The sequence below is a fragment of the Jaculus jaculus genome, chromosome 5 (assembly GCF_020740685.1).
Source record: "Jaculus jaculus isolate mJacJac1 chromosome 5, mJacJac1.mat.Y.cur, whole genome shotgun sequence".
Lineage (NCBI taxonomy): Eukaryota > Metazoa > Chordata > Mammalia > Rodentia > Dipodidae > Jaculus > Jaculus jaculus.
In genome coordinates, this window is record NC_059106.1 from 47688874 (window position 1) to 47702391 (window position 13518).

Below are 13518 nucleotides of genomic sequence, written 5' to 3' on the forward strand. Positions count from 1 at the left end.
AGAGATTCTCCTACCTCTGCCTCCCAAGTGTGTGTGCCACACCCGGCAACATTACAATTTTTTTTTTTTTTTTGAGCTTTTGCAGTTTATTGGTCACCTTAGACACTTGCCGCCTTGTGGCACATCAAGTCACTGCAGCCTTCACTCCTTTGGCCTTTTGCCAGCACTGACATTGGCCTTGGCAGTGCCCCTGACCTTCTTCGTTCTGTTCTGAGCATTCCTTTCACTGTTTTCTTGAGGTCTTTTTCTTCTCACACAAGCCATGTCTTGCAAGTCTGCGTTGGGGTTCATTTCTCTGCATAATCCAAGGAGTCCTAAGTCATGCCAAAGCCAGTTGTCCTGCCCCCACCAAAATGGGTTCTGAATCCAAGTACAAAAATGATGCCTGAGAGCCGGGCATGGTGGCGCACGCCTTTAATCCCAGCACTCGGGAGGCAGAGGCAAGAGGATCGCCATGAGTTCAAGGCCACCCTGAGATGACAGAGTTAATTCCAGGTCAGCCTGGACCAGAGTGAGACCCTACCTCGAAAAACCAAAAATAAATAAATAAATAAAAAGATGTCTGCTGTGGTCTCATACATTTTGACTAGTTTTCCCCAAATTTCTGTCTTAGGTACTGTAGCCTTCCCCTGGCTAAAGGACATTGATGACCATTTGTTTCCTCTGAAGCAGTCAGTTGGTTGTGAACTTCCTGGACCAGATGGTTCCTGTGTCATGCGTGATGACTGTGACCTGGGAGCAGCAAGGAGGAAAAGAGCAGCGTTATGATTCTTTTTTTATTTTTTTAAAATTTTTTTTGTTCATTTTTATTTATTTGAGAGTGACAGAGAGAGAAAGAGGCAGATAGAGAGAGAGAGAGAATGGGCACACCAGGGCTTCCAGCCACTGCAAAGGAACTCCAGACATGTGTGTCCCCTTGTGCATCTGGCTAACGTGGGTCCTGGAGAATCGAGCCTTGAACTGGGGTCCTTAAGCTTCACAGGCAAGCAATAACCGCTAAGCCATCTCTCCAGCCCACGATTCTTACCACATAGGCCCCGATGTGGGTGCATCCAGCCTCCTTCAACAAGCATGCTAGATACAAAGCCACAGATAACCCCAAGCACAAGAGTAGTGGGTGACTTCAATACCCACTCTCACCAACTGACTTGTCATCCTGGCAGAAAGCAAACAGAGAAGTGTTTGAATTAAATGAAGTCATGGAACAAATGGACCAGACAGACATCTAAAGAATACCCATCCAAAAGGGGCAGAATAGATTCTTTTCAGCAGCACATGGAACTTTCTCTAAAATAGATCATGTAAGCCGGGCATGGTGGTGGCGCACGCCTTTAATCCCAGCACTCGGGAGGCAGAGGTAGGAGGATCACCATGAGTTTGAGGCCACCCAGAGACTCCATAGTGAATTCCAGGTCAGCCTGGACCAGAGTGAGACCCTACCTCGAAAAACCAAAAAAAAAAAAGAAAAAAAAATTGTAAACCAATCTCCCTCATGAACACCAATGCAAAAATTCTCAACAAAATACTGGTCTTAACCAGCAGCACACACTGCAAGCCTTACATCTGGCCAAGTGGTACAATGGTGGTATGTCTTATGGGGGAAACCAACTGTTCTCTAATTGGACTGGAGGCCTGTTCCACATTCAAGTCTGGTACTGAAAATAATTCAAAACCCTATGGCTGGGAAGGTCATAAGCACTAGGGTGGAAACTACTATTGCTGGCTGCATAAATGCATACATCCTGCCCACCAAACTCTAAGCACTTAAGTCTTTGCCCAGATATTAATGCTACTCCAGTTTTAGAGAAGTTTCTCTTTTCAGATGTCAGTGGCCACTGGGGTGATTCAAAACTCACCAAAAGGCTGAGACGAAATGACAGTGGAGTGTTCAGCACCGAGACATCTCCGTCACACCCTCCAGGCCCAGGGACCATTGTGGAAGAGGTGGCAGGAAGAATGTAAGAGCCAAGGAAATGGGGAGGACTGCTTATAATGATGTCTTCCAGACACAAAGTGGCCTTGATCTTCATGACCTCACAATGGCTGACACCGCCTACATAAGACCTGCATAATAGGAGGAAAGTAATGATAACATCAAAATAGAAGAGAATCTAACTGGAAGGAAGAAGGGGCTCAGTGGAGGGGGATTTGGGAGGAGGAGGTGGGGGTCATGGGAGTGGATGGTATATTGTTTATGCTTATGGAAGTTGTCAATAAAACTTTTTTTAAAACAAAATTGTCCTTCTTCCGCTCTTGGGTCCCCCTTTCTTTTGTTGTTAATTTTTGCTTTGGGTTTCATTTTGTTTGAGATAGGGTCTTGTTCTGACTATTTATTTGTTCATTCACCTGAGAGAGAGAAAGAGGCAAAGAGAGAGACAGAGACAGAGAGAGACAGGAGTGGGGAGAGAGTGGCCACACCGGGCCCCAGGCGTGCCCTTTCTCTTTCTCTTTCCTCCATTCTGTCATAAATAAAGTTTTTAAAGTTCAAGGCCAGCCTGGCCTAATAGTGACTTGAAGGCAAGCCTGGGCTCATAGAGAAATTTTGTTTCAAAAGAAAGGAAAATAGGCTCGGTGGTTGTGTGCTTCTTATGCAAGTACAAGGACCCAAGAGGGCGGGCGTTCAAATCTCCAGACCCCGCATGAACAGCTAGGCAAGGCCACGCACATCTGCAACCCCAGTCCTGCGGGGAGCAGAACCTGAAGAATTACTGGGGTTTCCTAGCAAGTTTAAAAAAAAACAAAACAAAACAGGACAAAAGACAGGCAGGTGACTGATGGAGAAGAACACCTGACGTTTTTCTCAGGCTGCTGTGGGTGAGCCCACGGGGTGCCCCGGGCAAGGGCACAGGGCACTACATCAAGACACACACACGCACACACACACACATGCACACACATACTGCACACATGCCAACAATTTCTTTTAAAAAAGACAGGAGAGAGAGGGAGGAGTAGAGAGAAACAAGAGGAAGAGAGGAGGGAAGGGAGAGAGAGAAAGGCAAAGGGATGGAGGGGGAGGACGAGGGAAGTGGAAGAGAAGAGACCCGAATTCCCTTTAGCTTCACCATGAACGCCCACGTGGCTTCCTCCCTGGAGCAGGAGTCCAGTTGGCTGAGCAAGGTATCAGGCTGGCGCCAGCCGTAACTCTCCGGGGCCTCCTCACTGGGTTGCCAGCGCTACACACAAGTTCACTCCTTGTCACTCAGTTCTAAGAATGTTTTCATTTCCCTTTTGGATTTCCTCTATAACCCTACGTGTCGTCTCTGAGTATTATTTAGTCTGCCAGGCACATGGTATTTTTGTGTTCGGCTTTTGCTATTAAGTTCTAATTTTATTGTGTTTAAACATGGGAACACGGTCAGAATGGTGGGTATGATCCTGTCTCTTTGGAATTTATTGAGAATTCTTTTATGGCCTAATTCATGGTCTGTCTTTTTTTAAAAAAATATTTCTTCCATACGTACTTAAAAATGTGCTAAAACGATGGCATATTCTGGTGTTTGTTAGTTTCCTCTCTCTTAATATATCCACATATACTACAGGTTACAGTGTATTGTATCTAATTATACAAACACACTTACGTGGGTTTTTGTTGTTGCTGTGGTTTTTGAGGTAGGGTCTCACTTCTGCCCAGAATGACCGACTGACCTGGAACTCATTCTTTAACTCTAGGCTGGCATTGAACTCATGATGATCCTCCTACCTCAGCCTCTTGAGTGCTGGAATTAAAGGTGTGTACTATCACACCTGACTCTGTTTTTGTTTGTTTGTTTGTTTTGAGATAGGGTCTCATTCTAGTCCAGGCTGACCTGGGATTCACTATGTAGTCTCAGGGAGGCCTCGAACTCATAGCAAGCCTCCGACCTCTGCCTTCCCAAGTGCTGGGATTAAAGGTGTGTGCCATCATGCCTGGCTGACTCTGTATTTTCAAAAAATATTTTATTTATTTATGTAAAAGAGAGACACACAGAGGAAGAGTCAAACAGACAGACAGACAGACAGACAGACACACACACACACACACACACACACACACACACACACACACACACAGAATGACAGAGAGCTTGTGAGAGGAGAAAGAGAGAACAGGAGCCTGCCAGGGCTTCCAGCCACTGAGAACAAACTCCAGATGCATGCGCCTCCTTGTGCATCTGGCTTTATGTGGGCACTGAAGAACTGAACCCAGGCCTTCAGATTTTGCAAACAAGCACCTTTAATCGCTGAGCCATGTTTCCAGCCCCCATTTCGTTATTTTTACTGAAGCAGCCTCTCACTTGAACCCAGAGCTCACAGATTCAGCTGTCCAGCTAGACAGTTTACCCCGGGGGAGTCCCATCTCCACTTCCCCGGTCCTAGGATTTCAGGCAGACCACGGCACCTGCGGTGCTGGGGTTGCACTTGGTCCTCATGCCCACAGCGAACGCTCTCTTTATCCACTAAGCCACCACCCCAGACTGCTTTTATTTTATTTTTTTTATTTTTTAATTTTTTTGGTTTTTCAAGGTAGGGTCTTACGCCAGCCCAGGCTGACCTGGAATTCACTATGGAGTCTCAGGGTGGCCTTGAACTCACGGCAATCCTCCTACCTCTGCCTCCCGAGTGCTGGGATTAAAGGCGTGTGCCACTACGCCCCACTAATTTTCTTATTTTGATTTAAATAGTTTCTCCAAGGCCACAGCTTTTGACAGCACCAATCCCCCCCAACCCCTATTCCCCAGAGCCCTTCCCCAGTCTCCTGGGTGTGAGGTGTGGGCTTCCGGCTCCTTGCCTCTCACATGCTCAGAGTGCAGCATCCAGGGTTGGGATTCGATTATCTTTGCAATTTTGTAAATTAAGGTATAATTCACATACCATAAAATTGCTCCTGTAAAGTAGGCAATTCAGTGATTTTTCAGCACATCCACCAAGTTGTACAGCCATCATCAAATTGCAGATTACTTTCATCCTCCCAAAGAGAACCCCTCCACTCATTTGCAGTCACTCCCCATTCCTCTCTGCACCTGGCTCTGGCAACCACGAATCCACTTTCTGTCTCTATAGATTCGATTTGCTTATTTGAGGTATTTCATATGAATGAGTCCTGCCATGTGTGGCTCTCGGTGCCTGGCTCCTTCCGCCGAGGATCACGTGCTCAAGCAGTATTCTTATCGATGCATGGGTCAGAAGTGACAGATACTCTGTTGTAGGGATGCAGGGTGTGGCTTGTCCATGCTTGGGGCTTTTATGAATGGCGTTGCACTGGGGATCTGCTACGGACATATGTTTTCCATAGTCTTGGATGTGTAACGTAGGAGTGGACTGCTGGGTCATGGGGTAACTGTATGTCTCTCTTTGGGGGAATTGCTGAATCATTTTCCAAAGCTGCTGTACCATTTCACATTCTCATCAGCAGCGTGTAAGTATTCCAGCTATTTCATATCCAGACCAACACTTGTTACTGTCTGCCTTTGTGATGACAGCCACCCCAGTGGGTGGGAAGTGGGAAGTGATTGCGGTTTTCACTCTGGATTCCTTCAAGGCAAGTGATGGTGGATATCTTTTATGACTCACTGGCTATTTTTTCCCCTCTCTCTCTCTCTCTCTCTCTGTGTGTGTGTGTGTGTGTGTGTGTGTGTGTGTGTGTGTGTGTGTGTGCGTGTACATGTCACAGCCCACACATGGATGTCAGAGGACAGCCTCAGATGTAGTCCTCACCATCTACCATGTTTGACAGAGTCACTCTTGTTCTTTGCTGCTGAGAATGCCATACGAGCTGGCCTGCAATCACTGGGGTTCTCTTGGCTCTCCCTCCTGCTGCATCGGCGTGCTGGCTGTACAGATGCTTGTGCTGCTTGTACCAACTTCATGTGGGTTCCAGGGATCTGAATTGATGCGGATCCAAACTCTGGTTGTCAGCCTGCCACAGTAAGTGCTTTAACCACTGGACCATCTTCCCAGCACCTCATTAGCCATTTGTGTCTCCAATTTTTTTTTCTTATTGAATCCTTTTGACACCCATGTCAAAAATCAACTGATTAGGGCTGGAGAGATTGCTCAGTGGTTAAAGGCACTTGTTTGCAAAACCTATGGCCTGGGTTTCATTTCCCAGTACCCATGTAAAGTTAGACACACAAAGGGGTACATGTGTCTGGAATTCATTTGCAGTGACAGGAGGCTCTTATGCACCCATACTCACTCTCACTCACTTTCTCTCAAATAAAGAAATAAAATATTAAAAAAAATCAGGCCAGGCATGGTGGCTCATACGTTAATCCCAACACTTGAGGGGCAGAGTTAGGAGGATTGCTGTGAGTTTAAGGCCAGTCTGGGATTATATGGCAAATTCCAGGACAGCCTGGGCTGGAATGAGATCCTATCTCCAAAACACAAACAAAGACAAAAATCTACTGACCATAGCTGGGCGTGGTGGCACACGCCTTTAATCCCAGCACTCAGGAGGCAGAGGTAGAAGGATTGCTATGAGTTCAAGGCCACCCTGAGACTCCATAGTGAATTCCAGGTCAGCTTGGGCTAGAGTGAGACCCTACCTCGAAAAATCAAAAAAATCAAAACAAAACAAAAAAATCTACTGGCCATATCTGTATGGGCTGTTCCTGGACATAGTTACCACAGGACTCCAGCAGTCCTCTATATTCCATCAGTGTATATGGTTTTTGTTTTGTTTTTATTTGAGATATTTTTGAAAAGATATTTTATTTATTTATTTGGAAGAGAGTGAGGGCGGGGGCACAAAGAAACAGAATATAGGTGCACCAGGACCTTTTGCCCCTGCAAACGAAGTCCAGATGCATGCACCACTTTGTGCATGTGTCTTTATGAGGGTACTAAGGAATTAAACCCTGGGCCAACAGGCTTTGCAAGCAAATGCCTTAAACCTCTGAGCCATCTCCCCAGCTGCGACATGTGTTTTGACACCAGCACCCCACTCTTTTTTTTTAAAAAAAGTATTTTATTTATTTATTTACTTGAGAGAGAGAGAAAGAGGCAGAGAGAGGGAGAGAATGGGCGTGCCAGGACCTCCAGCCGCTGCAAACAAACTCCAGATGCGTGCGCCCCCTCGTGCATCTGAATTACGTGGGACCTGGAGAATCGGACCGGGATCCTTTGGCTTTGCAGGCCAAGGCCTAAACTGCTAAGCAATCTCTCCAGCCCCCAGCACCCCAATCTTAAATAGTGTATATTGTGGGCGGGGCAGATGGCTCAGCGGTTAAAGGCACTTGAAAAGCATGCCGGGCTGGCTTTGGTTCTTCAGCACTACATAAATCTGGATGCACACTGACTCATGCAAAGCAATCCCAGCACGCCTATGACAGCGGTGCCAAGGGACCCTGAAGCTCACGGGCCAACTGGTGTGACGTTCCTTTGCCGTTTGTTTGACAGTTCATTTGCACCAGCAAGAGGCTCTGTCTCAAAAAAGGTGGAGGACACACACCTCACAGTTGTCCTCTGACCTCCACACAGGCGTGTGGCACATACTCACACATAAATAAGTAATTAAAAAAAACAAATATGTAGCAAGTTGTAAAGAATATAATTTAATAAATAAATGACAGTATATTTTTTAAGAAGCACATGTCTTTAAGGTATGCAGTATGGTGTTTTGATATATGTGCTTGCGTATATACTTGTAGTAAAGTGATCTTTCTATAAGTAAGCCAATTAGCATGTCGACCACCTCATGTAGTTTCCGCTGCATGTATTTGGGGGCACGTGGGGAGGTGTTACAATCACCTAAACTGACCTCATAGCAAGCACGCAGCACATGATAAAGCGCTATTAGCCTCAGCCTGCGTGGTGCCCGTTCACTCTCTAGACTCAGTCGTTCCCACACAGTTTTTGACCTCTTTGGTTGTTGGAGTGTGAAATGTCCCATGTAGGCTCACGTGTTTGAACCTGGGCTGGCAGGATGTTGTCGCGAGCACTCTCAAAGGTGATTGGTTGAGAGGATTCCGCCCATGAAGGTCAATAATACTCAGACGCTGGTGTACTCGCAAAGGAGTTTACTGGGATGAAAGTCACACACAAGCAAGTCCAAACTATCACAACTAATATTATAGCTAATATAATATATATCCAAATTATATTCATCACTACTAACACAATATTTCTAGTGAGTCTAAAATGTATACAACCTGATATCGCGACACTTGGGAGTATCGCGAGACTCGGTCTGTGAGATTTCTGACGTCACAACCTGGCGACGCGGGGTCCGTGCTCCGACTTTCTCTCGGTTTGCAGTTTTCAAGGCGAGTCTCAGTCGTCTCGGTCGTTTGGACAGCGTGTCGGGCAGATGAATTCGGATCAGCGATGCGTCTCACGGAGGTCTCAGTCCGGACCGCTGAGCAGCCGTTCAGTCAGTCATAGTGTCGGGAGGACTGGGACAGCGGCTGCTAAGCGGCTGGGTTTTTTGTATTTTCCACTACTTATCTAGGGTTGCACACACACCTTCTGGTAATCTCTTACTATGTCATTGTACTCAGTTTTTTTCTTAGATTTTTGCTTACAAAGGTTGACTTTGCAATTTTGCTCTCACACACAAAGAAAAACAAACTTATTTATCTAAACTGTCCCTGGACCATATGCTGGTCCTTACATGCTCATAACAGATGTGCAAGCAAGTGCCTTTAACTGCAGACCCATTGCCTCAGCCCCCAAACCTCTTTCTCTTGATCTTGATCTGCTTAAGGAAGACAAAATTCCTCGTCGAGTTTCTCTTCATCCCCTGCATGGGTAGCACAGAACTGCTGGTCAGCTAGTCTAGCCTAATTGGTGAACTCCGGCTCAGTGAGAGACCCCAGCTCAAAAATGGTGGACAGGGGCTGGAGAGATGGCTTCGCAGTTAAGGTGCTTGCCCTGGCATGCCCATTTTCTCTTTCTTTCTCTGCCTCTTCCTATCTCTCTCAAATAAATAAATAAGTAATTTCTGTTTTATTTTTTGTTTTGTTGAGGTAGGGTCTCGCTCTAACCCAGGCTGACCTGAGATTCACTATGTAGTCTCAGGGTAGCCTCCAGCTCTCGGTGATCCTCCTACCTCTGCCTCCCGAGTGCTGGGATTAAAGTTGTGCGCCACCATGCCCGGCAAATAAAATACTTTTCTAAAAGTGGTGGACAGCATTCCTGAGAAGGATAATAAGTGTGGTTGTTTGAATGAAATGTTCCCCCAAGGCTCATGTACTTTGAATACTTGGTCCCTAGCTGGTGGCAGTTTGGAAAGTTGTGGGGCCATTGTGAGGTGGAGCCTTGGTGGAGGAGGTCTGTCACTGGGCATGGGCTTTGGGGTAATATAGCCCAGCTCTAGTCCATGTGCCTGGAGCCCATCTGAAGCCTGGTTCTCTGGACTCCTTCCTTCTTGCTCATGTGGAGCTTTGATCCGGGCTTCTTGCTCAGACCTGTCATACTTTTCTCACCATAAGGAAACTTCCCCTGGAGACTGAAAGCTGATATAATACCTTTCCTTCCATGAGCTGCTTCTGGTTTGGTGTTTTGTCCCAGCAGTGACAAGGTGACTGCTATATCACCCGAGGTTGTCCTCTGGCTAAGCTTCCCACGTACATACATGTATACACACATGAACCTGCACATAGAAGCATACATGCACACACACACACACACACACACACACATGCAGCTTGTGTACACACATGAACCTGCACACACTAACACATGTGCACATGCACATGAACGTTAAACATGCCGTTGCAGGGGACTGATGTGCTGGAGGAAGTCTAGAGGTCAAAGCAGTGGGAGGAAGTGCTCCCTGCTGTGATAGGGGGAGTCCCAAAGGGCCCAAGAGGACACCAACACGTAGACATCCCGGAGACGGAAGTTAGGAAGAAAAGCAGGAAGACAGGGGCCGGGGTGAGAGACTGGAAGTCAAGGTCAGGGAGGCTGCGAGGGTTTGAGCTGGGTCTGTCCCCTCACACAGAAGCTGCTTCCTGCACGAGGCTCGGTAAGCCTGTGCCGAATGAAGGAAGGAGTCTGGACCACCGGAACTCACATCCACGCTTAGTCAATTTAGTGACACAAGTGACAATTTTTCCCCATATAACTCTGGCACAATTCATCTAATGGACAGTGCAGCACAAAGAGATGGAGGGTATGAGGAGAAAGCAGGAGATTCTCTGGAAGATTCCGGAGAAAATGTCATTTAAGGAAAATGTCTTACACTTGATGTTATATCTGTATTCTTAGTTTCACTTTTAAATATTTTATTTTCAAACACACACACACACACACACACACACACAGAGAGAGAGAGAGGGGGGGGGGATGGTACGCCAGGGCCTCTAGCCACTGCAAATGACCTCCAGACACATGCGCCACTTTGTGCATCTGGTTTTATGTGGGTCCTGGAGAACTAAACCCAGGAGGCAAGTGCCTTAACTGCAGAGCCATCTTTCTAGTTGCTATTTTTGCTTTTAGATAGAATGTTATCGTAAAGTTTTCTCCCCAGTATATGCCCCTGTATCATGTATGTGCCAATGCATGCACTAGAACGCGAATGTGCTTTCCTCTAAGAAGCTTGAAGTATTTTGTAGAAACACATCTTCACTGTTTGACATTGCTTTTTAAAGACGCATATATTAAAAATAAATATTTTGGGCTAGAGAGATGCCTCAGCGATTAAAAAGTGCTTGCTGCACAACTATGAAGGTCTGAGGGTCCGAGACTGAGTTCGATTCCCAAACGCTCATGTCCACAGCTGGGTGTGGCCACGCATGCCTGTACCTGTGTGGGGCAGAGACCGGAGAAGTGCCGGGGCTCTATAAATCTGCGGGTTTGGGTTCAGAGAGAAAGACTCTGTCTCAAGGAAGGAGTGGATGAATGATATAGAATGATATAGAATGGCCACCTGAAGTTCTCCTCTGGCCTCCACATGCACTCACACAGGATGCATGATCTACACATACATATGAGTACACTGTACACACACACACATGTACAAACAAGAAATACTTCACACTATAAGACTGTACTTAAGTGGTAAACTCATCATATGACTCCTCTGAAATTTATGGTTAGACTTCAGGTAAAGACAGGAAAACACTAACAGGCATAGAAACTCAATCAGGATTGTCTTTTGTATTTTTTCTTATTTCATAATTTCTTTCTTTCTTTAATTTTTTTTTTTTTTTTTGAGATAGGTGCTTCCTACGCTGCCCAGGTTCTTCTCCATCTCTTTACTTCTAGTGATCCTTCTGCCTCAGCCTCCTGACTCGCTAGGAACAATCTTTCTTTAGCAATTCATGTGTAGGGAAAAGAACAAAGTACAAAAAGAATACTGAAGACGGGCAGCAGCGTTTAGGAGCAGCCTTTCAGGAGGCCGAGCAGAGATCTGTAAAAACAAAAGTCTACTTGATCTGCAAGTGCGGCCTCCGCTTCAGAAATCAGTGGTACCACTGGCTGGTTAGCAATGTCCTGTGTCTCTGTGGAGGTCAATTTTATATATCAACTTGGAAGAAAGGTGTTTTGGGATGAGACTAACATTACAGCTGGTGAACTCTGGATAAGGCAGACTGCCCTCCATGACATGGGTAGGTCTCTCATCATCAGTTTGGAGGTTTGAATAGAGGAATGAGCCAGAGAGGGACCCTGCAGAGTTCATCTGCGCCACCAGCTCTCCTGGGTCTTCAGCCACTGTCAGCCCCACAGATTTTGGGTTTTCCAGTCTCCATAAACACATGAGCCAGTGTGTTCTCTCTCTCTTACATGTATACATGCATATTGGTATTTATGCACATCCTCGGTGCATGCATGTGTACACATATGCACACATTCCGTGGATTCTGCTTCTCTGGAGGACACTGAAGTTGTGTGAAACTTTCTTTCCTGGGGAGATACAAACATGTCTATTCATCCCTCATGGGGCACAGACAACAGACCAGATTGGACCAAAATGCAAATTTGGGGAACCGATGAGTTTCCTGGGGTTACTTACAGAGCGGGGAGAGGGGCTGCTTACAGGAGAATAGGGGATTCTCAGCGGAAAGCCCATCCCGGCGTAGGAGACGCCCGGACTCTGAAGCTCCTGGCCTGCACTGCATGCATGTGGGCAGCTGGCTGATCAGAGCCTCCGGCTTCCTCCCCCTACTGCTGCGATGAGCTTGTGACCTTGAAAGTTCCAGCTTTCCCAGACATGTCCACCCACCAAGTCTCCTGAGCTTCCCTCTTTCTTCTGGGAGGGAATGTTTCAATGGGACTAACACAGATGTGCTCTTTTAATGCTAGCCCCTTCCAGAATGGCTTTCTCTAGGCCGCATCGAGTGTTATGCCCTCACTTGGGAATGGTATTAATATCAGGTGCAGGACACGCCTTCTGTTTGGACCATAAAGAACTTTGGTGTATGGACACTTCCATTGAGCTCATTCAGTTTCCCCACTCTTTTTTAAAATATTTTTTTTGTTCATTTTTTATTTGAAAGTGACAGAGAGAGAGGGAGAGAAAGAGACAGATAGAGAGGGAATGAGCGTGCCAGGGCTTCCAGCCACTGCAAACAAACTCCAGATGCGTACGCCCCCTTGTGCATCTGGCTAACGTGGGTCCTAGGGAAACGAGTCTTGAACCGGGGTCCTTAGGCTTCACAGGCAAGCACTTAACCGCTAAGCCATCTCTCTAGCCCAGTTTCCCCACTCTTCTTTGCTGTCTTTCCTTACCTTTCCTCTCTTTTGTTGTGGGGAACTTTTCCCCTGGTGAGACGCAAACACACATCTTCACTTCAAATAGGGCTCAGAGGGCAGACCAATGCAGGATTACATTAATCCCAGTCAGTGAACCAATGAGTTTATTGGGGGTCACTTAGGAACATGCAGAGGGGTTACTATAGGAACGTGGAGCCCCCAAAGCAGCCACAGGAGTGAGGGCTTCCTTACAGAGCATGAGGAGACCCCAAAGCAGCACGTCAGCAGGTTTACTATAACCACTTCAAGGGAGCTCATTGTTCCTAGATCTCTGTCTATACTCTCTCTTCCCCCTGAGGTCACGAGATCTTATGCGTTATTGTATACAGCTAGTGAGTTGACCCAGATGCTTTCGATAAAGTCGGCAACAGTTGTTTATACTTTTCAATGTGAAGGAAATTTGTCATATAACACTTTTATTTAAAAAAATGTATTTATGTAATTGTGTGCGCATGTGTGGATGTGTGTACATAGGCATGCTAGGCCTCTTGGATTCTTATAACAAATGCTATATATTTGTGCCATATTTGTGTTCAGCTAATGTGGGTTGCTTGGGAATTAAAAAGCTTGGGCAGGCAGGCTTGCAAGCAAGCTCACTTAACTGCTGAGCCATCTTCCCAGCCTCTTGTTACCTGCCATGTTTGTATTCTTCTTCTTCTTCTATACTGTTATTATATATACTTTAGAAGTGATCTGAAATCAAAAAACACATGAATACATCTCTGATTCTTTATACATGTATCTCAGAAATCTTGGCAGAAAAGATTCAGTAAAGCTGAGGCAGTTGATGTCACTGTGGTATTAATTAGTCTCATGCATACCACTCTTGCAGTTACA

The 13518-nt window shown here is 46.2% G+C and overlaps 1 pseudogene; it reads right to left on the minus strand.

Moving 5' to 3' along the window:
- Positions 1-141: 141 nt before the first annotated feature.
- On the minus strand, positions 142-1934 carry LOC101616717 (annotated as a pseudogene).
- Positions 1935-13518: the final 11584 nt, after the last annotated feature.